Genomic DNA, 27553 nt, shown 5'->3' with positions numbered 1-27553 from the left:
CATTAGGAGTGTCGATTATGGCTCCTAGTTTGCAGTCATTTGATAATTTAGTTAGCCAAAGCCCTTCTTTGTTAGCCTGTACTTCAGAGAAGTAGATACCAAACAGGAGAGGACCCATGACTGAACCCTGTGGTACTCCACTTGTCACTGGTCTGAAGTCTGATTCGGAGTCTGCTACTTTCACAGTGTGGGTTCTGTCAGTAAGCCAGTTGGCAACCCACCTTTTGACATAGGGATTTATACCTAGCTTAGTGAGTTTATGTATAATTCCAGAGTGGGGGATGGTGTCGAACGCCTTGGCGAGATCTAGATAGGCTGTGTGAACCACCTTACCCTAATCTATGGCTTTGGTGACTGCTTCAAAGAAGCCTATCAGGTTTAGGAGACATGATCTACCTTTTACAAACCCGATCTGTGTGGGTTCCAGAGTTTGGAGATCTCCAATGTCTTTGTTTATGAGTTCCATGATGATACGTTCCATGGCCTTGCAGACCAGGCTCATCAGACTAATGGGGCAGTAGTTCCTGGGGTCTGTTGTGGCCTCCCCTTTGTGGAGTGGGATAACCGTTGCGGTGCGCCATTCAATGGGCACAAAGCCTGAAGTGAGGCTATGATTGAACATGGTACTTAGGTGGGGTGCCAGTTCATTTTGTAGTTCGTGTAGAAGGCAGCCTGGGATGTTGTCAGGTCCCATGGATGCTGTGTTATTGGCTTTGGAGAGTGAGGTTTTTTACTTGTGCAGCTGTGATTACAGGAACTTTGCATTCTTCCGGTATAAAGATGGGCCCTTTAGGGGGTGAGAGGGGGGTAAAGTTAGCACTGAACCTATCTGCCAGGATGTTGGCAATATCATTTGGTTCTGTAGTTTTAGTGTCATTGTGCTGTAACTCAGAGCAGATTTGAGTGTTGCCACTGAGATTCTTGACATAGCTATAGAATGCTTTGTGGTTGTCTTTAGAATCAGTGACGATTTTGTTTTCGTAACTAGCTTTGGAGGATTTTATGAGGGATCTCAGCTTCTTACTGAGGCTGACCAGGGAGTTCCTCCAATCGTGGGATTTTACTCTTTTGTGCAACAGTTTCTTTCTTCTGTTGTAGAGTTTGTTTATGGCAGGGGACCACCAGATTGGCTTCTTTTTTTTTGGAGGATAGCATCTTGGCTCTGTTAGGGATAGCATGATCCATGCACTCGTGTAAGTGCTTATAAAGTGCATTTGTGTAGGATTAAGCAGTTGTACCTCCATTGTCCATCTGCATGGGTGTCGTGATGTTTACCACTTCTGTCTTAAGAAGCGTGAAGTTGGCTTTGGAGAAATATTTTATGGTTGTTTTCCTAATGAGGGGTGGGAGCGGGATGTGGATGTCTAGGGTGATTAGCTTGTGGTCGGATCTGACCAGCGAGGAGCTGACCTGTGGTGTGGAACACCGGTTGCCCATGTTGGTGATGACCAGGTGTAGGATATTGTTGCCCCTGGTGAGGTTGTGGATAAGTTGATCCAAGGCATTGGAATTGATGAATTCCAGAAAACGTTGAGCAAAAGAGTTGGTACACAAGTAGTTTTCCTAGTTAATGTTGGGGTAGTTGAAATCACCCATTATTAGGGTGTTGGGTTGTACCTTAATATTTTCCAGTGTATCAAGAAAAGAGGAGTGGGAATCCTGGGGCATGGTGGGTGGTCTGTAGCAAGCTACAGTCTGGATTGCGGTTTTGCCCAGAGTTAGTTGAACTTGGATAGTCTCGGATGCATTATGCTGAGCAACTAGCTTGGAGGTGTGGATATCCTTAATGAATATGGACACTCCTCCACCTTTAGTGTTTCGGTCCGGGTTAGGTGGCCGAAAGATGTGGTATGAATTATAGCCTGGTAATGCAGGGGTGCTCTCTGGAGCTTTGAACCAGGTCTCTGTCACTGCACAGATGTCGATGTTATGGAGTGCCTTGAGCGAGTGCATTTTGAGGTTTAGATTTCTAGCATTACCCTCAGGTTTTGCTTGCTTGTACCTGTTACTGTGGTGAATTTGTCATTTGAACCTTGCCTAAAAAAAGGCAATATAGGGGTGGCAAGAGCCTTTGCCAGTATCCGGAATCCCAAGGGCGACAGGTGCAGGCCATCTCTGGCAAAGCAGCGTGGTCTGTCGATCAAGTCTTCCCAAGCAGACAGATACTGGATTCCGTTAGAATGACACCAGAAGCTTAGCCAATTGTTGAAGTCAATAATTTTGTCCTTGTACTGTGGTGTCATTCTGGGTGATGGCAGGATACTACTCAGGGCGAGGGTCATACCTGCCTGGGCTACAAGATCGGAGAACTCCTCCATGTCTCTTTTCATGTAGTCCAGGGAGGTACGTCTTGGGTCATTCACATCTACATGGACAATGACAGAGTCATATTTGTACTTGTTGTGGAGTGCATTATGTGGCTGATCCTGGCACCCGACAGGCAGCTGACAGTAACTTTCTCCTTGTTTAGCCTGGTGAGTGGAACATCAGTGTGCCTGACTATAGAGTTACCTATGACTAGAGTGTTGGGTACGTTATGTCTTATGGGCTGTAGTTGAGTGGCACACTGAGTATGTGGGCTATGTGTCATTTGGGTTGTGTTGGGGGTGGAGGTTGCTTGCATTTCTGTTTTGGAGGTCTCGGTTGTTTGGGCAGATTTTTACTGAGAGCCTCCATGAATGTAGGTGGGTGTTTTGTGCTTCTGTGTGTGTTTTGGTGGTGTAGGTTTTGAGGGACTATGTGATGAGTGTGGTGCAGTGCAAGTGTTTACCTTCTCCTCTTGACTGTCTAGTCCAGTCTTTGGTGAAGAGAGCTTTGTTTCCAATTTGGCTATATAAGTGCATCTCTCACAGTTCGTAGTGTTGGGTGGTAGGAGGAGAGGGTTGTCTGTGTACATGAGGCAATTGCTGCACTGTCCCAAGATGCCCAGATTCATCAGGTAGGCAGGAGAAAACACCGGGAGCTGACCTTTAGACATGCCTGGATAGGTGCTTATTTATTAAGTGCTAAAAGCTGTTTTCCTCTAGACAAGTGAGGAGAGTTGAGTGCTGTAGTACTTTGTAGCTTATTTAGTGCTTACAACGAGTTCTGAACAAGTGCTGAGCTCAAAGAAAATTTGAGTGCTAAAACTAAAAAGCTGGCTAGTTGCAAGGGAAAATTTGACAAGCAGACCTTATGGCACCAGGAATAGTTTAACCCTAATTAAGTGTGTGTGGGGTGGGGTGCTCAGGAGCTTAGAAACAGCCCTGGATACAGCAAATCTGTATCTGGACAAGACTTGTTACAGGAAAGAGGGGAAGCAAGCTTAGAATTTATTTTCAGTAAAGTGGAAATGGAGAAAGCTGGAACAGAAGTTAATTCAGGGTTAAGAATCTGAGTGGGTTGGCCTTCACAAATGTTCTCTTATTAGATTGAATGAACTAATGACACTAATTCCTCATTTTTAGTGAGTTTTTTATTGCAATTTTATGTATGCAAGTCATATTTAAGGTTATCGTTCACGATGATCCCTAATAATTTGGTATGAGAAGTGACTTTTTTTTCAGATGTTTGAATATGAGTGTAGAGTCATCTGCATATTGCATTATGGAGGCCTGTTTTTTGGATGTGTGGAGGGTATTGATAAGAATGTTATAGAGGAGAGGACCAAGGATAGAGCCTTGTGGTACACCAGTGGTGACTGGAAGGTATGGAGATAGTGGAATGTTATTTTACTAAGTGATAACTGAACAGATAGCTTATGAAACATTGAAGGGTGGGCTGAGATAGACCTAATGAGGACATTTGAAGAAGAAGTTTGTTGTGACAGATTGTGTTGAAGGCTTTAGACAAGTCTAGAAATAAAGAGAAGATTAGTTTGCTGTTATAGCTTTATTGGCAGTATTGGTTGCTATTTTAAGGTAATCACTTGGATGGTTATCAGCTGAAGTAAAGTATGGTTTGTGTTTATTTAACAGTAGTTTTATATAGGATGTGGGCACAGGTTTGATGGTGAAAGTAGATGTGTTGATATATGGCTGTTGGGCACAGTTTCCTTGGTTAGGGAGACAGTAACATTTATCAGATAAGAGTTGAATTGCAGTTTCTAGTGGTGAGTTATTGGGAAAGGGGCTAGAGTTGAATTTTTGATGGGATGTAAGATTTCTTTAATGTCTAACCAGAGTCTTTTAGGGTTGTGTTTACTATTGTTCTAAATGTTGTTGTAGTATCTTTTTATTTTGTCTTCATTTAGTTGCTTTTTTAGTACAACTGTCGAGTATTCTGACGTTTCAAGATATTTTGATGTTTTATATTTTTGCCAGTCTTTACACACTTTTTCTCTGTCCTGCATTAACATTCTACTCTTTTTAGATTGCCAGATTGCATTATTTATTTTCATCTTTTCCCTCTAGGAGGTGTGCGACTATTTATGAAAGTCATATTGAATTCATTTACAGGAGAATTTTTAGGATGTTCCAGGTAATAGATGATAGGGTAGCAATGAATATTTCTGGGTTAAACTTGGACGGGTTGTGTGTTGTTTTATAAATATGCTGTTTAAGTGGATTTCTGAGCTGTCTGTTTGTTTAGATTGGGAGATGGTTACTGAGAGAGTCTGACATTGTACCTGTGTTGGTGAATTTGCTAGGGTTTGATACTAGGATCCAGTCTAATAAGGAATTTGATAGCTTGCTCTAGTGTGTGATGCTATTAATTATTTGTGTGAAATTGCAGAACTTCATGCTTGATGCAGAGAGTTAGAAGTTGTGTCCAACCAATTGATGTTCACATTACCTAGTAGTGTTTTTTTCTTCTGGACTTGTTATGGATATCCAGTATAGGGTATTTTCCAATGTAGCTGTACTGTTGTGGGGATGTAAGGGATGGTAGTATATACTTGTTTATATTTATTTTCAGGAAAATAAGAACGTCGGCTGAATTGGATTTTGGTATTTGTTTGTTGTAGGGGAAAAGTGGTAGTTGAGAAATATTAAAGCAGTGCAACCCCCTTCCTCTTTGCGCACTCATTACAGATAATATTATAGCTGGGGGGTGTAATTTGGAGTTGTTTATGCTAGGTTTAAGCCAATTTTCAGTTAGTGAGAATATCAGATTTGTGTTGGGTAATCCAGACATGTAGTTCAGTACTGTTAGTTTTTATACCTGTAATGTTTATGGCGGCAAAAGTTAGATTACCAGGATTGGGGGCTGACCATTTTGTGTAGGAAAGAATTGTCTTGATGTTGGTTGTGATAGGTGGGGTCAGGACTAGGGTAAATGTCTCCTTCTAGGAGGATTTTAGTATATTAGGGTATTACTGATTTTTGTTTTTTTGGAGAGTATTTTTCCACTTAATTTATTTTGATTTGAGATGAAATGGTATTTTGATTTGAGATGACATGGAGTTAATAAGTCTGTATTTGGGGTAAAGGTGAGGGACCTCATTAAATAAGTGTGGTGCGATGTATGGAGAGTTTAAGGAGGAAGTATAGATAGGTGGTCGCAACAGAGTTGGAGAGATAGCGAGAGCTATTATTGAGTATCTCTACATAGGATTAGAGATGACACCATAGGAGGAGAAGAATAGAGGATAAGCTGAAGAGTATTATGGTTAATTAGAGATACCTGTATTTTATTGATGGCAGGTAGTCAGGAAGTAGGAATCTAGAAGGAAGCGAGAAGTTGGAGAACTGTAGGATATTTAGTGGTAGTAGAAGGTAGGTAGGAACAAGGTATTTTCTATGAAGGAAGGGAGTTAGGTTGTCCTGTTATCTTTTCTTATGTTTCTGAAATGTGAGAATTAGAGGGTTTGAAAGGATAGAGTATGAGGATGTAGTTAAGATAAGAAGTAGTGAGGATTTATTTGGGTAAAGTAGAATTTGAAATGTTGAATAAAAGGTGGTGTTAGGAAAGGGTGTGGGTATGAATGAATAGAGTTCAAAGCAGTAATGGAGGGTGGTTGTTGAGAATGATGCTAAATGTTAGATGGAAGCTGGGAAATAGGAAAAATAGAAACAGGAGTAATTCTATGATAGGTTGTTTGGAGAGGGTTAGGGAATGGGTGTCACTGGTGAAATATGTATGTGGGAAGTATAATGGTAGAGTAAGAGGGGTGGTTGGGAATTAGGGGTAGGCTATGTGAGTGAAGCAGGCTTCCTGCCCTCACATCAGTTATTGTACAGAGCAGTCAGTTTATAACCAGTACAAAACAATCAACCAGGACGCACAAAGTAGAACTGATTTTCTTTAATTTACTGAATGCAGAAGTCAGAAAGCTAGGGAGACTAAGTAACTGGCATATACAGTGTAATGTATTGGTCAAAATGAAGGACAGTGGACAACTTACTAAGTGGCCCTCAGAGCACAAAGACTATGCCTTGGGGGGTTATTACAGCTACTTTCCATCACATCAGTGGTGTTTTTCTGAGTGGCTTTCCAACACACCACAGGGATGTATTGGCCTAATTAAAGTTATTATGCAGCAAGGCTCTTCATGTTTAACTTTCTTACATTGCACATTGACACAATTCACAGTGAAAACTAACTGAAGTTGGGCTTTGTGACAGAGCTCCTGCAGTACTGGGGTCATAGTTTTGGATGTAGTCATTACAGGCTTTTGTACAATGACAAAAGTCTTAGTGAAAACTTTCAGGAGTTTGGCTTTGTAGCAGAGATCCTGCAGTATTGGGGTGAGGTTTTAGATGTAGTGGCCACAGACTATTGCACAATGACAGCATTCTCAGTGAAAACATTTGGGAGTTGGGCCTTGTGACTGAGCTCCTGTAGTATTAGGGACAGGGTTGGATATAGTGACCACAGGCTATTGCACAATGACAAAATCCTCAGTGAAGACTTTTGGGAGTTGGGCCTTGTGGGAGAGCTCTCCAGTATCAGGGTCCGGGTTGAATGTACACAGGCTCTGCACTGTGAAGGAAGATGGCAATGTATATGCACAAACATTTAAAAAATTAAACTATGCTTTCACATGTAATGACACAAAATGATTCCTTAATTGAGTAACCATCTATAACAAAGTTCAAAGTTGAAAAACATGTACATGTTTGTGTCATCTTATCTGAGGCAGATAGAGACACAGATGTGAACTTGAGTGGTAGGCCTTCATCCAAACCAATAATCATTCATATTATCTTGTCAAAGACAAATCTTTGACCAATGATTAGAACCAAATAAGTGTTAAATACTTCAACCAAAGTCCAGTTGTCAGATCTCGAGAGCTAACATTAATCTCCCCATTCTCTAGCCAGGGCAGCTGTAAACATGCTTACTTTTCTTAGGCAGATTTAATTTGACATTTAAAAATGATAAAACTTTACATTTAAGCTCCTGTCACAGAATAATGTAATGACCAGAATAATGTAATGATGTTGTAATAAGAAAGTCCTATGCTTATTTTCATTCACCGAAAACTGATTATCCGACATGCATTCTCATGCTGTGAGCAGCCTTCTTTTGCTGAGTCCACAAGCTTTAAAAATGGGAAACTCCTTTTGGCTCACAGATCTTGCATATAGTTTCAGTTAATTTAAAACCGTCCCATTTCATGTCTAAGTGATGCCAGGATATAAAACTGAATTAAAATGTAATTTTATTTCTTTCTTTGTTTCATATTTCAGACTTTTGGCATATGTGTAAGCTATATTTGAGTTTTGTTTAATCTGTAATATGTGTATTTCTGTGTTTGATCTGAGAATATGTGGTCTTTTCTCTGTAAATGTAAAATAAAAGAAGAGATGAAAAGAATGAAGGAATGCTTGAAAATTGTAGTTGAAATGTAAAGTGTAAATTTCTTCCACTATAAGAAGAACCTAATTACAGGAAAGTCATAAAATTGAAGTCAGGAAGAAAAGAGGATGCAGAAAAATGCAATTGCAAGTAGTTTTTTTCTAAACAAACATCTTTATTAAATTATTTTGTGTGACATAGGCCATATTACATTTGTACAAATGAAAATAAACCATAGTGACACAGTCTCGGTTGCAAAGATTGTACGTTCCAAACTGTGGTGACGCAACTGTAGCTTCAAACATTATACATAACTTTTAACATATCCAGCCATTGTTAATCAGCCTTTACATAGCTCACTGAAATCCTGCCTTCTTTTAAACCTTGTTCCTCCTCTGCATGTATTGATTCCACATTTCACGTTTTTTCTATGTAATTTGCTCCTACACTTTTTTAAAGGTCCCAGTTCCAGTTGTTTTTATCTCTGTTACTATCTTTGCTACTTCTAGTAAAGTTGGTTTAGACTTTGATTTCCATTTTCTAGTAATTGCTTTTTTTGGCAGCCATCATAATTACACTCAGCAAGGCCTTACTATGTCTACACAATCCAGAGTCTGTACCTTAGATCAAAAAAAGTAATTTCCCTAGTTACTCCAGTTTGCTCACCCAGCATCTCCGACAGAGCAGTCTGCAGGGAATCTTTAAAGTCTGCCAACTCATTACACTCCCAGAAAATATGTTCCCAGTTACCTCTTTCTTTCCCCATCGCACTTCAAACATTTGATGTCTACCTGAGGAAAATGCTTAGGGGTATGAAAATACCTGTGTAAACACTTCCATTCAAAGATCCTACATATTCCAGATTTTGCTGCATATTTTTGGAGATGTACGTATATCCCCCGATTGTTTCTTTGTGAATTGCATATCTAATCTCTCTTCCCAGTCCTTCCTAACCTCCTCTGATTGATTTTTATTGTTATCATGTAATAATACCGTTGTCGCCTCACAGTAAGACGCTGACTGGTTCGACTCAGCTAGAGTGTCTTCTGTGTGGAGACATGCGTGAATGGGCGTACCTTCGTTGAAGGTTGTGCGTTAGGGCTGGCAACTCAGCATGTAAAAATCAACTGCCAATCATTAGCGGACCGGAGTTCCACTGTGGCGACCCCTAACCGGGAAAAGCCGAAAAACAATCATGTAATATTTTATATGCTGTGCTAATTATTCCTTTCTTAACGGCAACTTCCGTTCTAGATTCTACTAAAAACTCTTATCAGTGCTGGTCTTTCATTTAGGACCCCCCACCCCTATTTCTTTTTCTTTGCCTATACTCTGATCTCAATCCTTGCTATGGAAGACCATCTCTAGCCTGCAGTCCAAGTAAGTTCTTGGCGTCTTCCCATTCTGTTACCTTTCCCTCAGTAGTTATTTGCTCCCAATACCTTGTTTTTTTTGCCAGTTTTCTCCAATATACCCCCATCCCCTCTTGCCCATTGTTTGTATCCCTAATTGCAGTCATCCTTATGGGCAGAATCTCCTTTCTTCATTCCTGTGTTAGCTTTACTTCTTAGATGACTTTCTGTTAGTTATGAATATAATATCCTGTATGATTATTATTCTCCTTAAGGATCTGCATCCAGAATCAGTCTCTTCCTGCTAATTGAGTTTCACCCCTGTTTCATCATCATCTCTTTCCACTTTGAATTGTAGTTTTCTGCTTGTGCTATGTATAGGAGCCTTAACTATGTTGCTCTGAAATACCTCTTCAATTTGGGTAATCCCAATCCACCCTGTTCTATTGGAAGAATAAGTTTATCCCACTTGACTCTTGGCTTCTTCCCCTCCCAGGTAAAATCTTTTAGTTCTTTATTAATTAATTACACGTAGTTAATATTCAGCTAGATACTTTTCCATTGTATGTGGGCTCTAAATGTGAAAGAATGTTTGCTGTTTAGAACTATTATGTGGAAAAATGTAGTTATGCAATCTGATGACCCCCTTCCCTGTTTTGGGAGGAAGCAGAATTGATGAGCATAAGTGTATGTATTTGGAGCTGAAGACAAAGTCAGCCTAGTCTTTGCTCTCGAGGAAGTATTGAAGTAGGTTTGTTGTTTGAATTCTGCATTATATAGTTTTAATTACATAGAACACTTTGGTCCAGTATTTCTTTAGTAAGAAACAGCTAGGGTAATTATTTTGCTGTAGATCAGATTGTTCTTTAAATAACCTGTCTTGTACAACTATGCAGACCTTTCAAGAAGCACTTGAAAGGGATATTATTTTTTAACTTATAAGACTAAAGGTAATTTTTATAACATTAGTAGGAGTGAAAAAAGTGCACTTTACTGTTATGTGTTAAGTCATGATTGGAAGTTCATGAAAGCTGATAAGGGGGCGGGGGTGTTAGTCATTGTGTATCAAACTGAATACAGAGAGGTGATGGAAAATGTGTTATCAAATTTAGAAGAATATATAGAAGTACCTTTCTTTGTATGAGTTGCATCTTAAGTACAAATGTATTGTGAATATTTTATCTGATATGATTTTATAAGTTATTTAGACCCTCAGATTTAGGAGTTTATGAGTAGATAGTCCTAACATCGGTGCACTTTTCAGTATACCTAAAATTAAGCACAGTTTCCCTCCTCCTTTTAGACCCAAAGTATCTGACCCTTGTAGTGCAACCAAAGAAATTTCTTTGTTGACAGTTTGACTATTTCTTTAACTCTGTAGTACAAGGAATGCCCACTTTTAAATTGCGAATACACATTTACTGTCCATGTGTATGCTAAATTTTAAATCTTTATTCACTTGTATTAATTTTGTTATGACTTACTTTAGGTTTAAGTTTGAACAGTTCTTTATTAGTACCTTATGTACCTTGGTAGAACCAGTGTGTGACATTTAATTGTAAGTAAAATAAACAAGTAAGATGTGCTGCTATGGGTACCTGCAATTGCTAACCTAGTTCTAGGTTGGTGGGGATGAACACATTTTGCCTAATGTCTGTCTGTTTCAGCATGTTAATTTTTATGAGATTTGTGAGTGACTTTTTCTTTATTTGGAATGGTTTACTTGGTGAATGTGAGATATTTGTTGAATGTCTGAAAAAGACCATTGTTTTTTGAAATTCTCTCTAGGGACTGTAGGATTGGTTGTAAGCTATTTCAGTGTGGAAGTCAACATGGATATGAATAAGAAGTGTTTCGAAAGTAAATTATTAAAGAAAGGTACTATAGTCAGTGACTGTTTGCATTTTAATAGCAGCAGTTCCTGTTTATGAAGAATTGTGGAAGTTCCCTGCTGCCCTGGCTAAATTTTCCATAGTAGTCTAAATAATATCTTGGGTTTCCCCCAGCAAAAGGAGAGAGAATTAAAAAAAAAGGAAATAAAGAAAAACATTCCTAAACTTTAGATAATTCAGGACTCTAGGTTTATGTGTAATGAAGTATTCAGTGAAGAATTAAATTGTACTGTACAAATGTTTTATGACCGGGGTTATAAAATTGAATATTTAAAACCTATTGCCCTAGAGGTTGAAATGAATTGGGAAATGACATTCCCTCCCACCTTATATAAAGGTGCGACAGAAAAGGAAGCAAATTACTTTACTAAACCATGTCTTTTTGTTTGGGTATGTCTTAAGACAGTAATAGGATGAAAAGTATATTTTTTGAGAATTGGAAGATTTTAAACGGCAATGAAGAACTTATTTATATCTGTGGTAGGAGAGAAGCCTGACTTCATCTATAGAACCACAAATCTTAAGGATGTATTTTATAAGAATGTTGCCACTGTTGCTCCCTTGCAAAGTAACACAATTAGAAAGTATTTATTAATGTGGGCAATATGGGATATGTAAATATATTTCTCTGTGTCCTTTTGTTCACTTACAACACCTGGAAAGCAATATTCCTGTTCAAGAACACTGTACCTGCAGTTCCTTTGGTTTAGTGTGCATTGCTACATGTTCAAAATTTGGTGTGTTTACATAGGGGTAACTACAAGGTGGATGATCAAGATAATGCCATAAATATGCTCTTTAATTAAGTGAATTATTTAAACATTTAATAGATAGCCCTGTGTGTAACAAATGTTATTTTTAGTGTTTCTGATCAAATTTTTACTGTACTTAAGGGAAGCAGAGTTTAGAAATTGGTTGGAAACTCAAGAAACTATTTGGCAGCTGCATTTAAGTTTTCTTGTTTCCAGAATTTAACAAATCTATTAATGTTAAATGTTTTTTATTAGCTAAAAGACTGAATAGGAAGTGAGTTTTTTTAAACATATGGAAGTTATTTATATGTACTGTCAATATTTATTTTTTTTATTCATTATATATATATATATATATATATATATATATATATTCATTAATCACGTTTTATTGTTCTTTGTCATGTGACATGGTCATTCATCTGGTTTAAATTGAGTTGCGTTGATTGGTGTTGATTCAGAAGTCCAAAGGCTTTTGAAAATTAAAGTGCTAATTAAATATTTATTTTTGCCTTGTTTTTTAGTTACAGTGGATGCTTTTAGCTTTTTTTGTTCTTCTTACATTCATTCAGGTGAACTGTGGTTGTTTTAGTGTCTTGTAGAACTGACTGTTATTTTCTCTGTGCACAGCATATGCATAGCCGGCCTTAGGCATAGGCCAACTAGGGCACCATTCTAGCAGGGGCGCTTTTCCAGTATTTATTTGGTGTACCTAGATCAGGATGGAGGCACCGAGTGGTGTGTTGGGGGGCGCTGTGGAGCCAGTTTGCCTAGGACACCTGTTGAACTAAGGCCACTCCTGAGCATATGCACAGCATATTTAATCTGTAGTAACACTGTCTTTATTGTTAAAGTAAATATTTATTTAGTCACGGTTTAGAAATTGTGTCTGGTATTTGTTATCTATGCACTGTAGATAATCTGAGAAGAGGGTTTTATTTAGCAGTGTACATTAGCAAAGCTGTGGTGTTTGCCTTCAGAAGCTAGATTGCTTGAACACATTATCTGTGGAATATTGTCTTTTGTAATTTTATGTTTGTTTACATCAAGAGTGGTCAGGTAATTGTTGTGTTTGGTTTCTAGCCATAGCTAGAGTGGTGGCAGTACTACCATACCAGGATGAAGCCCACAGGAAACTGGGAGAATTTTAACAGCCTTCCATGGGAGCCTGTGTGTGTGTGTGTGTGTGTGTGTGTGTGTGTGTGTGTGTGTGTGTGTGTGTGTGTGTACACATGTACACGTGTAAGTGTGCACGTGCGTGTGTGTGTGAGTCTGTGTGAAAATTTAATATTTTTTAATTTGAAATGCAAATACTTTGAGTAAGGGGCACTGGAAGATCCTGAGGTTCTTGGACAGAGTGGTGTGAAAGGTGCCCTGGCGTGGTACGCTAGAGATTCAGCTTTGTAAGTGATCAGTGTGTACCCCCTAGTCTGGGTATAGATGGAAGTTCATACTTGGGACAGAAGTCCATTTTCCCTTTCTGGTTTTTGGGCCAGGTTGCAGTTGATGAATTGGTTATTGATTGTCACATGCATTTTTTTTTTTTGCTTTAACCTATTGGATAATCAAGGTATGACTTGAGAGACTATCTCTCTGGTAGCCAGCAGAAGGATCCAAGGACATTAACCCATGTTTGTCATATAGCCAGGTGCTACACTGGCTAGATTCAAACACCCTCCAGTCCCAGCTTAGGCTCCCCATATGGGTGGCAGAGGTGCCAACCATTACAGTCTCCATTGTCTCAGAAGTTAACTGTCTGTGTGTATTCATTCAGAGCTGTCTTTACCCTTTCTTCAATTTACATTGGTTCATACTAGTGTATAACCTCCAAAACGTCATGTGGGTCAACAAAAATCTTGAATTTTTGCAGTAAATAAACCCTCAGAAGTTCCATGTAAAACTTTCAGAACCTTTATACTCATTAACCTGCATTGTTTTAAAGAAAAAAAAGGCCTGCATCGTTTTACACAGAATTTGAGCCTAGTAAACATTAAAAAAATGTTTCTCTCCTGCATTGTGTAACCTCCTGGATGCCAAAGCAAAGAGAGGTCTGAACTTTCAAACGTTTGAAAACCAACAGTACAGGCCTTGATTGCATTGTAGCCAGCGTAAAAAAGTTTATAAACTCATTCAGCTATGAAGTATTCAATGTATTGCAAAACTGTTAATTTAACAAGTGGGCAGTTAATTAATTGTTTTACAATTTTTTTATGCTCTGCAATTAAGCTAACTGGCAATTGCCTCAGCAGTTATGTAATTATGTCCATGCATCCCATTAAGTATATTGGGGGAAAAAAACAAAACTTCATGATACATTCTCACAAAAAGAACCACTTTTATCAGTTTCTTGTGATATAATAGCTTTTCTCTGACATTGGGTATCATCTTTTGGATATGCGTTAAAGAATGTAAACAAATCATCAGTATTCTGTGGTGAGATGTCCAAAGCACTTGGTGTAACGACTGACCTATGTTTAGTTTACTTAGAGATGCTGAAGAACACAATATGTAGCACTTGTCCACATAGCTGTGTCTCACAGACACACAAACACTGACAATATGTACAATTTAATGTCATTATTGTTACATTCAGGTTATCTTAAATGTGCCTTGAAGTACAGAAAGATTTGTCACAGGAGAAAGTAGAAAACTTAACTTTTTTCTGTTTTTTGCCTTCAGTAACATAAATGCCAACATTAGGAGGTGCCATGGAAACCTTTGAGATGAATTTGGATCTTTTTGGTACTTCAGCCACAACTGAGAGGTAGGGGTGATAATTCTGCTGTCTGGTTAAACATTCAGTGCTGTAGTTTTGGCTGTACCACTCTGGCTTGTGATGTCCTAGGAAGATAGTTGAAAAATGATGTACTGTTTTGTATCAGCACACCGTGTAAGTTATCTGATTGACCACATACATTTGTAATGGGAAAGGTATGTTCAGAGCAGAAATATTGCTTACTTGAGCTTTCTTTCCATCCATTACCACTGTATTGTATACTCCACCTTTCTAGAAATGATCTTACCTGGTCAAAGTGTAGTGAAACTTGCATGCCCATGACAGTAGTAGTGTAGCTACTCTTTTAGGTACACGTTAACACATCCTAATGCTCTGGTACCACTACATCCCATTTTTAGTGGTGTTTGCTATTTGTAGCTTCCTGGTGTTGCTTCTTAAGTGCTGGCTTTGTAAATATGGTTTTAGCACTTTCTTTTGAGCACATTACCTGTTACACCGCTGCAGAAAATACATGTATTGTGTATGCATGTATTGTACAGTGCACAGTTTTGAGTCATTGTTTGTTTTCATAATAGTAGAACAGATGCATTATACTAGAAAATGTTTTATTTTTATTAAATGGTGTTATGAATAAAGATGCTTTGTTGAATGTTTTAAAAGTATTTTCCAGTTTTTAAAGTAGATATAATTTATTCGGTGTCTTTATATTTGCATGCTGATTTAGTAATTTGAAAAATGTATTTTGTTTTAAATTAATTATTTGAAAAATAGGTTAATAGATTCATAGGTATTTACTAGGCCTTTTAAACCTATCCACTTGTCCCAAATCTCTGAGAAGATGTTCTTTGTGTTTCACTGTTGCAGTCATCACCTGTGGGTTATCCCTGCTGTGGTAGCCCTTGGGTGGCCCGAATACCAGAGTCAGTGTTTTTTTGCATTGGCTGCAGTCAGCTGTAGTCTGACGTCAGGTCGTCAGTGTTATAAAGCAAGACAGCCGACATCATTACATCAGTCTTTCTTACCGTGGACCTTGTAGCAGAAGCAGTTTGCACAAGTGCCAGTCGGTTGCTACCAGAAGTTGAATTTCAGTTGAAAACGTCTAAAACTAAGTACCCCGTTGGGGATCCTTTTTTCTTGCACTAACAGATGTCTGAAAAAGTTAACAATTGTCTCACCTGTGGAAAGCAGATCACACACCGAGACTTCCATTCTTACTGCGTCATTTATTTAGGCCCAGACCACGACATCTCCCGTTGCCGGTTCTGTGTCCTCTTTAATGCGAGAACCATTCACCATAGAGTTTTGTAGATTATTTTCGTGTTCCATCTTCGCATTCCGATATGGAGTCCATCAGCCAACAATCTGTGGACATTCTGAGAAAATGTAGAGATAAAGATAGAGACAGACTGCACAAGGCTAAACCTTCAGACGACACTACCGCTAAGCAGGTTGTCAGTTCTCCGGACTTCAGTGAGGTGCTTTCACAGCCCCTGATGCCCGATTCGATATTTATGCAGGCCTCTACCGAGACCCTTTCAGAGTCCAGTGTGGTGCAGAAATCTTCTTCTTCTCCAGAGCCTTTGGCTGCCTCTGCCTCGGTTGGGTCTGGAGCCACGACACAGGCACCGGATTACGAGGAGGCCTTTTGCACTACCGAATCTAGACGAATACTGACTTCTTTGCACCCAACTACCGATTCTCTCAGGCCTAGAAGCCAGGCCACTCCTAAGAAATCTGCTTCTAGCTACCATCTTGCTACTACTCCACCAACCCAAGCACAAATGCTTAAAGTGGGGGAGGATCTCATCTCCCTTATCCAGGGTAGTCAGACCACAACTTCTAAAAGGAAAAGGCACCCTTCTCCAGAAAAAGGCACCCTTCTCCAGAAATTATAACAGAACAGGATTCTGTGGAATCAGACTATTCAGGTTGCGAAGAGAAACAGCATCCATTAACTGCTTATGAGTATTCAGATGCAGAGGAATCCATCCCTTCTGCCTCCCCTACGGAGGACCTTTCCTTTGGGGAAACCCTTCACTCCCTCAGGGAACATTTCCAATGGGAATTTCAGGACTTCCCACAGTCTAAGAAAAGATGTAGAGAGTTTCTGGACCTGCCCCAGCACAGACCCCTGGCCATCCCCCCAATTTTAGAAGTGGTGGTTGATGTTTTCCATGAATCCAGCTTCGCCCCTGACACCCTCCGTCCTGCTCCCAGTAAACCTGACAGGTACTACAGAGTGTCAGATTCTCACAAATACACATGCAGAAATCCTGCTGCAGACCCAGAGGTCATTACACAGGGAACCTACTCACAGGGGGGAAGGGGGGTACAACAGGAACAGGAACCAGAAGTGGTAGCCCCCATACCCTCCATGGTGGTAGACCAAAAATGTGACAACTGTGAAGTTATTAGTAGGGCAGATTTCCATATATACAATTACAGTGATTTTACTGTTACAGAAACATTTTTAGTTTATTCACTAAGGGTTTTAAATATGTCTCTCAACACACTAGTAATATTACTAGGGTTATCATGGATTTAAAAATTTTTATTAGAAAACTAAATTTGGAGAACCTTTATGGAACTGAAACCTACACTACAAACAGAACCACACTCAAAAGGTCAAGTACTTTCAACCCTCGTATACATCCCCATTTGAAAAACCTGGAATCAAGAATAGAGAAACATATTAGGGAGATAAATAGATACAATAGACATGTACCGAATCTTGACATAGTTGAACAAGATTTACTTGTTGAACTTAAGTCATAACACCAACATTCGAGTCATGGAACCGGACAAGGGGCGGGGGGTATAGTCTTTATGGACAAAATCGTGTATGAAGGCAAAATGAATGATATCTTATACAATGAAAAGCGTTACAGGCCAGTATCTATAAACGAGATTAACATATCTTACAAAAAAATAGATTTAGCTATTAAAGACTTATTCGATCAAGGGGTAATAGACTTCAGTATTTATTCATATCTTGAAAACAAGAATCCTAGGGTACCTTCGATATTCAGAGTACCCAAAATACACAAAGAAGTACAGAATCCCCCACATAGGCCTATAGTATCTACCATGGGATCCAAGATATCCCCCTTATCCAAATTTTTGGATTGGAAACTTAAACAGTTGTGGGGTAAAGATCAGAATTTACTTAAAGACTTTTGGGAATTCTTGGGCAAAATTACCCCTGATTTAAATGTTCCTGATTTAAAATTTCTCACTATAGATGTAGTTAATCTTTTTTCTGTTTTACCGCAGGAGAATGGTTTAGCCTGGTTGGAGGAGGCTTTGAGAAGCAATCCAGGGGCTTGTGATAATGATATATTCTTGGTTATGGAATTAGCTGACCTGGTTTTGCATAATAATTTTTTATATTTTTTCTGGAGAATATTTTAAACAAACATCTGGGGTTGCCATGGGAGCCAATTGTGCTCCCACTTATGCAGATATAGTCCTTTCTGTTTGGGAAAAGAAGTATGTTTTCAACAGTGAATACAGCAAATAGTGGATGTCTTATTCTAGATTCCTGGACGATATCTGTATTTTTTGGACAGGTACGACAGGTTTGTTGGAGGATTTTATGAAACATCTAAATCTTAGTATTGACTTTTTGACCTTTACATATCGGGTTACTACCAAGCAGGTCAGTTATTTAGATGTATCATTAAGAGTGGATGAAAAAGGCTTTAAATCCACTATACATAGGAAACTTACTTTTTCAAACAGTTACATTCATTTTAATAGTTCCCATCCGAGACATCAAAAGAGAGGTATAGTCAAGGGACAGTTCGTCAGAGCATCTCATATGACTTCTGATGACCTTGATTATAAACAGGAATGTTTAAATTTAGCTCAGATGTTTCAGGAGAGAGGATATCCAGAAGAGCTTATTTCTAACATTAGTAAAGAGGTCATGGATGGTAGGGATACTAAATACAAACCAGTTCTTGGCACTGGCAGTATACAAAAATGTACGGTTGCCAGTGAAGTGCAAGACTCACAAGATGGTTTTAATAGAATATTTGTCACTGACTACAGTGCTAATTCTGGTGCTATCAAAAATATAGTGATAAAGGAATGGGAAAACGTTCGCGATATTACTGATCTTTGTAACTTAAAAGAAAAAAATGTGAGAACAGTTTTCTGTAAAGGGAGCAATATTAAAAACATGTTAGAGTATGAACCTTTCATGAAGGCATTTTCCAACCAATGCAGAGGAACATACAGATGTGAGGCCTGTACACAATGTAAATACATATCACATACTGATAAATTATATATTCCAGCTAGAAACAGGTGGATAATAGCATCCACCTATTCTCACTGTAACAGTCAAGGGCTTATATATTTAGCTATGTGTCAGAAGTGTCAAGGGTTTTATGTCGGAAAAACGGAAAGACATTTGAAGCGTAGGATATACGAACATTTGTACGAAATACAGAAACAAAATTCTAGCAACACCTTGTACCGACATACCTTGACATGCAATCAGGCTGGGATACTAGAGGGGGTCCCTGGGAGATCAGAATGGAATACCGAGAAATCTACTGGCAAATCCTATTGGAAGCTAATAGAATACCTGGCTTGAATGACAATATATCTATTGCACCATTGTTAAAATTGAAAGCTGCTAAATTGTAAATTGATTTTAGAAGTTTTTTTATAGATATATGTTTGCAATTAATAGTACAAATATATATTGCATATATATTTTTTATAAAATATACATCGATAATACTATTATTTAAATATCATGTTTTTATATTTTTACAAATAGTTTTTGGTTAAGTAGTTTTGTTGGATGAAGTATTTACATTACTGCTTTAAATTTTAATTAAATAATGATTTTTAATTTAGTGTTAATTGAATACCATATATCAACAGTTTGAGCAACTTTTCTGTGTATCTGAGGAAGTCGGGGAATATCACTGACGAAAACGTTGTATTGGTTTTAACTGACGTTCATTAAACAGTTGTAGTTGCGGTCTCCCTATAGACTGATTTTGGATTTGCTTTGTTTCATTTCATCAGTAGAGCCTCCGGTTTTGTTTCTCATTACACAGGGACCTAAAGGAGCTAAGACTAGTTCTGCCAAGAATCCTCTTCTTCTGACAGAGACTCCAGAGCTGTGGACAGGTGGGGTAAAAAAGTATACACCTATGCAACCGTAGCCACCAGAGCTCTCAGTTGTCAGTTCCATTTGTTAAAATATCAACAACATGCTTTGGAACTATTAAAACAGAAGATTGCTACCTTTCGTGACTGTGCCAATTCAAAAGAGTTAGCAGATTTAATGTACTCTGCTTGTCAAGTGGCCAAACACTCATTACAATGTGGATATGATTCCCTAGAAGCCTCTAGCAGGGCAGCAGTGACAGGATCTGTTATTAGGCGACATGCATGACTGAAGGAACAACCTCTGCCTGATCATGTCAAGTCTAAACTTATTGATGCACCCCTAGATAAGGAGCGCTTGTTTAGGGAAAAAGCAGAAGAGGTGCTTAAAAAGATGGAAGACAAAGCAAAATCTATGCAAACAGTAAAAGATTTCTTTCAGGTTCAACCTTTCCCTCTAAGCACTGGGCCTTCCCTGCACCTAGCAGACAGGGCCAAGGTAAGCCCCGCAGGGACAGATCATCCAGGCCCCTATCCCAGGGCCAGCAGAGAAGCAAACAGTGGACCACTTCCATCTCTAAGGCAGGGAGTTCTAAGCCAACCTTCTGTGGCAAACACTCACGATGACTCCCCCCTCTGCCCTCCATTCACTCATCAAAAACTAGGAGGAATGCTCTCCCTCTTCAAAGACAATTGGCTTTCTGTAACAAAGGGCCAATGGGTCTTCAAGATAATTTTTTTGGGATACAAATTCTCTTTCAGCGAACTCCCAATCCCAAGATGGTACCCAGATTTACCTCCAAATCAGTGGGCAGAGGCATTGAAACAGATCCAAACTCTCATATCCCAGGGGGCAGTAGAAGTTGTCCCCTCAGATCAAACAGGCAAAGGCTTTTATTTCAGACTATTCCTTGTTCCCAGAAAAGAAGGCACTTGGCACCCCATCCTGGAGCTATCCATTCTGAACACCTCCCTGGTGGTCCCCAGATTCAAAATGTTAACTGCAGCAGCTGCTGCCTATGCTAACAAAAAATGCCTGGCTAGTGACCCTAGACCTAAAAGATGCCTACCTCCACATCCCCATCAGGGAATCGTGCAGGAAATTCCTGGGCTTCAGAGCAGACTCGCAACACTTTCAGTTCTCTGCGCTGCCCTTTGGCTTGTCTACTGCTCCCAGAGTATACACCAAATGCTTGGCCCCGGCCATAGTATTCTGCAGACAGAGAAATCTACAGATTTACCTTTACCTGGACGACTGCCTCATTCAAGCGGAGTGCAAAGAAAAGCTGCTCCAGGACCTTCTCTTTGTCAAATCACTCCTAACTTCCCTAGGGCTCACCATCAACACCATCAGTGAGAAGAAATGAAAGCAAAACCCCGCCAGGAAGATCATTTTCTTGGGAGCTGTGCTTAGACACATCATCCCAAATGGCCTTCCTGTCCCCATAAAAGCAGAGCTTCCTGCCTCTCTGCTTTACCCAGCTGGCTTCCAGAAGTCACCTCACTGCGAGGAAGTTCCTGCAAGCCCTGGGATACATGGCATCTTGCATCCTTTTCATTCCTCTGGCCAGGCTTCACATGAGAAAACTTCAGTGGTATTTAAAGAACCTTTGGTGCCAGCACTCTCAGTCCCTAGAGACCTCTCTCTCTGATCCCATGTATAAAGGCTGAGTTTCTCTGGTGGGCAGAGGCCTTTGCCAGCAACAAGGGTCTTCCCTTCATCCTTCGCCCTTCCGGCCAGACCATCACCACTGAGCCTCAGACATTGCTTGGGGTGCTCAACTAGCAGGCAGGTGCACCCAAGGTCTTTGGGATGCCCAGCAACTACACTTGCACATCAGTCAGAAAGAAATGATGGCAGTACAAAAGGCTCTGCCATCTTTCAAACCCCATCTCAGGCCAGGGAGTCTCCTTATAAAAAAAGACAACACCACAGTAATGTGGTATATCAACAAACGGGGGGGGGGGACCCAATCTTTACCCCCTGTGCAGGTTAGCCATGAACCTAATTTCCCAATACCTACCTGGGGTCAACAACACCCTGGCAGACCACCTAAGCAGAAACTTACTGGACCCCCACGAATGGCAGCTCCACAGGGAAATCTTTCTGCAAATCACTCAGGAGTGGTGGACTCCAGAAGTGGATCTCTTTGCCTCGCACCTCAACCACCAGCTGCAAAAGTTCTGTACCAGGGAGTATCACCTCCTAGCGTGGAAGGTGGATGCCTTGACCTTTCCCTGGAACTCCCTCTTTGTGTACGCGTTCCCTCTTCTGCCCCTTATTCCCAAGGTACTGATCAAAATAAGTGAGGAGAGACCAAAGGCCATCCTCATTGCTCCATATTGGTCCAGACAGCATTTATACCCCTTACTGTACAGCCTGACCATACGGCCCCCCAAGCAGCTTCCCCTGATCTCAGACCTCTTAACCCAGGTGAGGGGGAAGATACTGTTCCCAGACTTACAGACTCTCAGTCTTTCAGCATGGCTTATACCTTAAAAGTTAACAAGAAGTCCCTGTTAAGCAAACAGGTCCTAGACATAATCACAGAGGCCAGAAGGCCCAGCACCAGAAAATCATACGCAGGGGAAATGAAAAAGATTCTGCTCCTGGAACGAGTCCAAAAGGGCCAGTACCTCCCATCCTTCCATCCCTCTTCTCTTGGATTATCTAGCCGAGTTGCTCATAAGTGGCCTCTCTTTCTCCTCTATTAAAATTTATGCCTCAGCCATTTCTGCCCATTATGATTTAGACCCACCCCTCTTCTCTCATCCTTTGATTAAGCAATTCCTCAGAGGGGCTTCTAATATCAGACCTCCCAGAAGGCCTCCCACACCACACTAGGACCTGAATTATGTTCTAGAAAATCTAATCTTACCTCCTTTCGAACCTGCTGCTTCTACAGAATTGAAGTACCTCTCCTGGAAGACTGCCTTCCTACTAGCTATCACCTCAGCCAGAAGGGTATCAGAACTTCAGGCTCTCATGGCTGTTGAGCCCTTAATCATTTTCCATGCAGACAGGGTCTCCCTGAGGACTAACCCCTACTTTATGCCCAAGGTGCTATCTGATGTGACCCTCAACCAGGCCATACATCTACCCACCTTCTTTCCCAACCCTCAAAACAAGGGGAAAGAATTCTACACTCGCTAGGCATGCACAGACAACTCTGATACTGTCTGGACCGTACTAAACCATTCAGAAAAACAGACCAACTACTGGTCAGCTTTGCCCCTGGGGCAGAGGGGAAGCCCATTTCCAAACAAACCATTTCCAAATGGATATCACGCTGTATCCATTTCTGCTACAGACTACATGGGAAACCCCCCCTAAGTCCGTCCTTACCCATTCCACTAGGGCAGCCTCCACTTCACAGCCTTCCTCAGAGGAATCCCCACCAGGGACATCTTGGATGCTGCCACCTGGACCTCTGTCCATACCTTTACAAAGCATTACCACCTTCTTCTTTTTTCTAAGTCTAGGGCAGGGTTTGCCTCTGCAGATGTTCATCGTGTTACACTGCTGCAGTCATCACACTTGGGTTATCCTGCCGTCAGGCGGTCCCACAGCCGGCCTGAGTTCCAAAGTCTTGATCCGGCGTCGGTTGTGGTCACTTCTTCCCTGACGTCAGTGCGACAGGGGTATAAAAGAGTCAGCCAACGCCATTTTCTTCAGTCTTTCTTGCCACGCGGTGCCCGAAGCAGAAGCAGTTTGCAAATGCCGGTCGGCCGACTCCTGAGATTTTCAAATCGAATTTCAGACCGAAGTCTTCAATAAAGCTAAGTACCCCGTTGGGGAACCTTTTCTTGCCTCAGACCGATGTCAGAAAAAGTTAATAATTGCATTTCTTGTGGGAAGCAAATACCTCATAAGGATTTTAATTCTTATTGTATTCCTTGCCTAGGCCCAGACCATGACGTCACAGGTTCAGACCATGACGTCACAGGTTGTCGGTTTTGTGCTAGGTTTAACAAACAAACTAAACGTCGGTTTGATTTTGCCCGACATTATTTTGGTAGGAAATTTAATTATACCATGCCGTCGGAGCAACCAACGACCGGGATACATAAAAAGCGGAAAGATAAGGACAGGCAGCTGAGACCCAAACCAGACACCGAGGCCCCTGCTAGGCCAGTCGCCGGTTCTCCGGTTTTCAGTGAAGCGGCTACGCAGCCCCTGACGACCGCTGATTTAGAACCCCAGGCTGCATCCAACTACCAAACGGAGATTGCTGGGCCTCCAGAGCCTTTATCTTTAGGCCCTTCCGACTCCATGGCTGAAGGGGATTCCAGTGTAGTTGAAAGGCCTTCAGTTGCTGAAGGTGTCTTCAGAATGACTACACTTACTATTAAATCCTATGCAAAGCTGAAAACTCCTTTAAAAGTAAGGAAGTCTGTACAGCAGTTTCCAGTACAAGACCCCGTGCCTAAGAAACAGATGCTTAAGATGGCTGAAGACTTAATTACCCTAATCAGGGGTTCCCATCCCCCTCCTGACAAAAGGCCTAGACAGGAGTAGAACTACACTTCGTCTGACCAGGTTTCCATTTCCTCAGATTCTGCTGAGGAACAGGAATACTCTTTTCCCCCTTATGAAGACTCTGATGCTGAAGAGTCTATTCCTTCAGCATCTCCCCCAGAAGACTTCTCTTTTGGGGAAAACTTACATACCATGAGGGAACATTTCCACTGGGAAGGCCAGGATTACTCTGATTCTAAGAAAAGGCTCCGAGAGTTCCTTTTACTACCCCAGCACAGACCTCTTGCTATTCCACCTGTGTTCGACATTGTGGATGATGTTTATTCAGAATCTAGCCTTAACCCAGATTCATTACCTCCTGCACCAGCCAAACCAGACAGATACTACAGAGTCCCTGACTCACACAAATTCCTATGTAAAAGCCCTGTTGCTGACCCAGAAACCATTTCCCAGGGTCCCAAAGGGGTTAAGGCCACTATTGGTAAAAATCCTGTACCCTCTGAAAGGGATTCTAGAGCACTAGACAGATGGGGAAAGAAAGTATATACCTCAGCTACTCTAGCTATGAGGGCCTTAAATTGCCAGTTTCACATGCTGAAATATCAACAATATTTGATGTCTCAATTAAAACAAAAAATGATCACACATACAGAGCAGCCTGATTACAAGGACATGCAAGATTTGTTGCATGCAGCAGAACAAGTGGGAAAACATACTTTGCAATGTGGATTTGACTCATTGGAAGCTTCTTGTAGAGCAGCAGTAACAGGGTCTGTCATTCGTAGGCATGCTTGGTTAAAAGAACAAACTTTACCTGATCATGTTAAAGCAAAGTTATTGGATGCACCTTTACAGGATGTTTTATTTGGAGTGAAAGCAGAAGAGGTTTTAAAGAAAATGGAGGGTAAGGCAAAATCTATGCAGACGGTCAAGGATTTTTTACGGGTTCAACCCCCTCGCTTCAGCAGAAATTGGCCAACCAAAAACTGGTCCTTTCCAGCTTCTACAGACCACAGAGGGGCAAATACAGACGCCCAAGGGGCAGATGTCAGCCACAAGGCTCTTACAAGCCTCGACAATGTGGTGCCACAACCCAGAAAGGAGAAGAAAACAGGTCTCAAACTATCAGAAGACAATCACAATGACTTACCCCTCAGACTGCCAAGCAAATCCCTCTTGGCAGCTCCCTTGGGAGGAAAACTTGCACTTTTTGCAGGCAATTGGCACATCATCACAAAAGACAAATGGTTCCTAAATATTGTATCTCAAGGATACAGGTTCCACTTTCACACTCTACCAAGGATAAAAGGAATGCCAAACCTGCCACCAAATCAATGGGCAGAGGCTCAAAGACAAATTACAGCACTCATGGACATGAGAGCCATTCAACAGGTTCCTACACAGGAACAAGGACAAGGATTTTACTCAAGACTCTTTTTGGTTCCCCGAAAGGACAAAGCCTGGAGACCCATTCTAAATCTTTCAATTCTAAACACATACCTGGAAGTACCCAAATTCAAGATGCTCACACTAGAGCAACTTCTTCCCATGCTGGGCAAGAAGGCTTGGCTAGTAACGTTGGACCTCAAGGTGGCATACCTGCATGTCCCTGTCAGAGAAAATTGCAGAAGATACCTCCGATTTATAGCAGGTTCAACTCATTACCAATTCTCTGCACTGCCCTTTGGCTTACCTACTGCACCCAGGGTCTTCACAAAATGCCTGGCACCAGTAATTGCAGACTGCAGACAAAGAGGAATTCAAATATATCCATACCTGGACGACTGCCTTATTCAAGCAGAAAGCAAGGACATTCTTTTAAAACATCTGGCGTTTGTAAAAAACCTACTAAGATGCCTAGGGTACACAGTAAACGAAAACAAGTCAAAACTAGTGCCCTCACAAGACATAAAATTCCTGGGTGCCAGCTTAAATACAATGGCCCAGATGGCTTATCTCACGCCAGACAAGCAAGGGCAACTGACTCAATACTTCAAAATGATGGCAACAAAGACCCAACTCCCTGCAAGAAAAATTCTGCAGGCCTCGGGATTCATGGCATCGTGCATACTACTAATACCATATGCAAAACTGCATATGAGGAAATTACAATGGTACCTGTAAAGCGTATGGACTCAACACAGCCACTCCTTGGAAACAATAATACCACTCATTCCCTGCTTGGAAACAATAATACCACTCATTCCCTGCCTTCAACAGGAGTTTCTGTGATGGGCTCAGGCATGTCACCTCAATAAGGGTCAGCCTTTCACCTTACCCAGAGACAGGCAAACAATAACAGCAGATGCATCGGATTATGCCTGGGGAGCACACATGGCAGGACAGTGTATTCAGGGCAAATGGTCTGCAGATCAAATGCATCTCCACATAAATCAAAAAGAGATGCTAGCTGTACAAAATGCCCTAACAGCTTTCAAGGACCTCCTACATCCAGGACAACTCCTAATAAAGATGGACAACACCACAGTGATGTGGTACATAAACAAACAAGGGGGCACACATTCCTATCCCCTATGCAGGCAAGCAATGACCTTGTGGAACACAGCACTGACCTACCAAGTTCAACTACAAGCACAATTCCTGCCAGGAAAGAAAAATACATTGGCAGACGAACTAAGCTGAAATATCATGGACCCTCACGAGTAGAAACTAGATCCACAAGTATTCACAATGTTAACTCAAACATTGGGGAGCCCAGACATAGATCTGTATGCCTCCCCCCAAAACTACCAACTATGGAAATTTTGCACAAGGACATACCACACACTAGCTTGGAAAGTGGACGCCCTCTCATTCAGTTGGAAAACATTAACAGTGTATGCCTTTCCTCCACTGCCTCTTCTGGCAAAGGTGCTGCTGAAAGCCAGATTAGAGAGGCCACAAATGATACTCATTGCTCCAGACTGGCCACGCCAACACCGGTACCCAATATTAAGGAACATGGCTCAAGACCCACCATAGATTTTACCTCAAATTCCTCACCTGCTGACTCAGCAAAACAATTAGATTCTACACAGCCAGCTCAAGACTTTAAATCTGGCTGCATGGCAGATTACCTAAACAACCAGTCAACACTTCTCTCTAAAGCTGTTATGGATGTCATTCTGGAGGCCAGGAGACCCAGCACCAGGAAAACCTACTCAGACAAATGGAAAAGATTCTGCACCTGGAACAAGGCTAAAGGCCTAAATCCTCTTGTCCCAAATATTCCTCAGATTCTGCAATATTTGACTGAGATGTTGTACAAAGGCCTTTCCTTTTCATCTATTAAGATCCACGCTTCAGCTATTTCAGCTCATTACAACATGGATCCTCCCTTATTCTCACATCCACTCCTAAGACAGTACCTCAGAGGGGCTAAGAACATAAGACCACCCCGGAGAGCACCAACACCAACTTGGGACCTCAATTTTGTTTTGGAAAAGCTTACACTACCGCCCTTCGAACCAGCTTTTACAGCCGATTTA

General features: G+C 40.9%; 1 protein-coding gene across 19 annotated transcripts in view; it reads left to right on the top strand.

Annotated features, from left to right (window-relative positions):
- Positions 1 to 27553, top strand: part of MBNL2 (muscleblind like splicing regulator 2) — a 1807613-nt gene that overhangs the window by 65617 nt on the left and 1714443 nt on the right. For 18 of the 19 annotated variants that reach the window (XM_044072969.1, XM_044072976.1, XM_044072967.1 and 15 more), the window contains exon 2: positions 14398 to 14482. The exons of the other annotated variant lie outside the window; for it this stretch is intronic. The gene's annotated coding sequence lies outside the window, so the exon portion shown is untranslated. The remainder of the gene's footprint in view (positions 1 to 14397; positions 14483 to 27553) is intronic. 19 annotated transcript variants of the gene reach the window in all.

This window comes from Protopterus annectens, chromosome 5.part1 (genome assembly GCF_019279795.1).
Source record: "Protopterus annectens isolate FY-2018-M chromosome 5.part1, PAN1.0, whole genome shotgun sequence".
In the NCBI taxonomy this organism is placed as follows: Eukaryota; Metazoa; Chordata; order Ceratodontiformes; family Protopteridae; genus Protopterus; species Protopterus annectens.
The sequence above is the reverse complement of the archived record's forward strand: the minus strand, read 5'-3'. Positions and strand labels throughout refer to the sequence as shown.